A 4,191-nucleotide genomic window follows, 5' to 3' on the forward strand; every position below is an offset into this window, starting at 1 on the left:
AATCTTATGTAAGATCAATGAGCTTTCTGATATAAAGTAAAACTAATAAAATTCTGGTGATACCTGCCACTTTTTTCACTGATTGTTAGCAATTTTCCTAATGGGCTTGACAATCTGATTTATTTAAATGACCAAGAGGTATTAGAAACCAGCTTACCTCCACTTACTCACTGAGTCTATTAGATATCCATATTTCTGGTGCAAGTTATCTTATTTGAGCCAAGAGTGTAACCATGTATGTGGAAAGAAAGGGAAGGCTGAAAATATTCTGGTCCTAAGTTTCTGTCCATTCCCTGATGTTTCCTTTCATTATTTTCTTTATCTCACTGACTGTATTTCTTGTCTTTCAATAAAATCCTTTGTGAGTACACTCTGTGTAGTGTGGTGAATTTTTTAAAATAATCAGACTATACAATTTATACAACTGTGTTTATTTTCATTCAGACTTAGTAAGACACATATATAAATATCCATACATGTTTTTGAAAAAGGATTTGACAATTTTTAGAAACATATTTTCTTCATTTGATTGATATTGTGGGATCTGCATATTTTCTTACATGTTGAGAAAGTGGAAGTTTCCTCACTGGAGCATGAGTAAGTAGTATTATAGGATATGCATGTACTCGACTCTCTTGATAAATTCCAACTCACTGTGAATTTACTTAGCTTCCAATTTTGAATTGCATTATGTCAGGAAAGTCAAAACCCTTGAAATACATTCTGGATCAAGTACATATATATAAACATTCTTGTCCGAGTATTAGTTCTATATGAAGATATTTCATTGATTCAGTTTGTAAAATAAAATATAATAAGCATTATATTTTCCATAAATGAGTACTACTTACTCATTTTCTGAAATGAGTAAGTAGTATTATAGGATATGCATGTACTCGACTCTCTTGATAAATTCCAACTCACTGTGAATTTACTTAGCTTCCAATTTTGAATTGCATTATGTCAGGAAAGTCAAAACCCTTGAAATACATTCTGGATCAAGTACATATATATAAACATTCTTGTCCGAGTATTAGTTCTATATGAAGATATTTCATTGATTCAGTTTGTAAAATAAAATATAATAAGCATTATATTTTCCATAAAAAGAAAAATGTCAAGTAATTTCTCAAAGTTAAAGCAAGAAACAATTGTGCTATAGTACATCAGTGGGAGTGGGGCAGGATACAGAATATATTTTGGATGCTTCGAATAAAATAATTCAAATGAGAGGAATATTTACATTGTATATTATTTTTCTAAGGATACCTTAGTAATCACCACAAATTGGGTGTCTTAAAACATGAGACACAGTCATAGTTCTGTAGACAAGTGTCAAATTCACAGTATGGGAAGGCCTCACCTTTCATGAAGGTTTTATTGTAACATTATTCTTTGTCACTGCAAGGATTTGTGGCCTCTAGACATCCCTTAGTTTATTGATCAATCTCCACAATCATTGCCTCCATGATCACATGATTTTTCTCTAATTCTTTTTTCTAAACATACTGCCTTATGCGTCTAATGAGAAAAATGGTAATTAGATTTGACCTCCCAAAAAAGCCCATGGTGATCTCACTTTAAGATCTGCTAGCTTTTTTCAGGCTAACAAACAGGAAAAGTATCCTGGAACTCAGATGACCCCAGCCAGCCACTTCCCAAGTGTGTGTTGTGAGGCTCGGGAGCGTGGGCCGGGGGTGGACAGAGAGAGGCCAGGCCAGAGTGTGTGCAGAGAAGGGGAGTGTGAGGGGTTCCAAGCAAATGACAACAGGTGTCTGTCTCCACTCAAGAACGAAGCTTCACATATTCTTGTACTGAATTCAGTAATTTCAGTTTTCATAGAAGTCAGAAGATGTCCTTGTACCACCTTGTAGACTACATAGAATGGTGAATCAGCCAGCAAACAAGGAATCTAAAAAGTGGTTTTTAAAAAATCATTTAGAAGGTGGGGGAGTGGCTCAAGTGGTAGACTGCCTGCCCTAGCCAGCGCAAGGCCTTGAGGCCTTGAGTTCAAACCCCAGTGCCACCAAGAATAAATAAATAAAAATGAGATCATTTACATGCACCTCTTGTGTTCCTTCCTCAAATAAATTTTTTAAAAAGTGAAAAAAAAATTTGCTATAATCATTTTTTCAAATAACTACACACTTGCAGTTTCTGAATGCAGATATACTTTGAGAGACCAGAATTTATCCCATTAAACAAAGTGATTGATAGTTTCTAGTGAAAATTTTAGAAACTTCTAATCCTAAATAGATATTACTAAAGCAAGACCATAAGCTAAAATGAAAGGACTGATACGACTCAAGAATATTTATATCAGGGATGATAATGAGGCAAAGACACCCAGGATTTCTATTTCTAAAAGGACATGGACAAAGACAAAGCAAAGTAAAACAAAACAAAATCATGGTTTCCCTAAATTCACATCTTAACCTCTTTTTGTTGTTTGCCATTGGATTGAGCCAATCACAGGATCTGATAAGCTAATACATGGAAGAATGAACAAGTTAAAAAAATATACACATCTTAGAATAAAACTCCAGCTCGTGCTTGGACAATACACTCAATTATCTTTCACTGAACTGCTTAAGGAGTGCCTCAACTCGATAACAATGAAAGGAAAGATTGATCTTAAAATAGATCCTTACAATTATTTTAAGTAGTACTCTGATTTCACAGAAGACCATAAGTAAAATCTATCAAACAAATGTCCCATGACATAAGGTGTCTTTTGACCTAACATTGATTATTACTCATGAAATACACAGTAATAAAAAGTATTTTTATGTTTTATCTACATGGCAAACCTAAACAAATTATGTCTGAATTTCCAAGTATTTTCCTCATACTAATAACTTGGTTAGTAGTTTTATTAGAGACACCATGATGTCCTTGTTCCTTAGAGTGTATATAATGGGATTCAATGTTGGAGTTAAAATGGTGTAGAAGAGAGAAAGGAGTTTTCCGATTCCTTCATATTGATTTGGTTTGGGTTGTTAATAAGTGATGCTTGCTGTTCCATAGAATAAAACAACAACTATCAGGTGAGATGAACAAGTAGAGAACTCCTTAGCCCTCCCAGTGGCTGACGACAGTTTCAAAATGTTGGAGATAATTTTGCCATAGGAGACAATGATCAACAGAAATGAAATCATGACAAATACCATTGCAACTACATAGACTGCTATCTCATTTACAAATGTGTCAACCACAAGCAAGCTTGAGGACTGGGGGGATGTCACAGATGAAGTGATTAATTCTGTTAGACCCACAAAATGGCAAAGAGAAAATCTGGTATGTTTGCCCAATCACAACTGGAATTACACTGATCCAGGAGGCAGTCACCAGCTGCATGCAGATCTTGTGGTTCATGACTAGAGCATAGTGCAGAGGGTTGCAGATGGCCACATAGTGGTCATAGGCCATTGCTGTTAGGAGGAGACACTCTGTGCCTCCAAGCAAAAGGACAAAACACATTTGTGTAGCACAGGCATACAAAGAAATATTTCCTTTTTGTGTACAAAGGTCCATGAGCATTCGTGGGATAGTGACTGTAACATAACAGATTTCCAAAAATGAAAAATTGATAAGGAAAAAATACATAGGAATCTGAAGAGCAGTATCAGTAGTTATTATTAGTACTATAATGCTGCTGCACATCAGAATAATCAACTACGTGAGTAAAAATACTGCAAAAAGAATCCATTGGAGATGTGGATTATCAGAAAACCCCAAGAGAATGAATTCCATCATTGTAGTGCAATTTGGTTTTTCTATTCTAATTTGCTCTCCATTTGCAGACATGGTAAATTCAAGAAGGTTAATTAACTCAATTTTGGAATTAAATTGGCCTTTTATGTTGTCTAAATTAGGTGTGTATATATATTTATTTAATCTTTTCTATTATTTCCATTATTAACTTGCTGTGTTTCTTTAAGATTTGATTTGAAGCTGCAGAAGTTAACTGATATGCAATTAAATCAGTTTGATTCATGAAATAAGAAACATTTTATTAGACTTGGTTATAATTATATCAAGTGTATTGAGAAGTGAAAGCTATTATTTGAAGTATATTATATAGTAATAATATTCCATTCTTTCACCATGAAGAATTATGTTTCAAGGTTTTTCTTTTGTTTTGTTTGTGTACAATATTGTTCTCCATTTTGGTAATCATATTCCATCTTC

At 34.0% G+C, this 4,191-nt stretch overlaps 1 pseudogene; it reads right to left on the reverse strand.

The window, feature by feature from the left end:
* Positions 1 to 2,846: 2,846 nt before the first annotated feature.
* Positions 2,847 to 3,813, reverse strand: LOC109680532 (olfactory receptor 10AG1-like; annotated as a pseudogene).
* Between the last annotated feature and the right edge of the window lie 378 nt (positions 3,814 to 4,191).

This window comes from Castor canadensis, chromosome 1, assembly GCF_047511655.1.
Source record: "Castor canadensis chromosome 1, mCasCan1.hap1v2, whole genome shotgun sequence".
In the NCBI taxonomy this organism is placed as follows: Eukaryota; Metazoa; Chordata; class Mammalia; order Rodentia; family Castoridae; genus Castor; species Castor canadensis.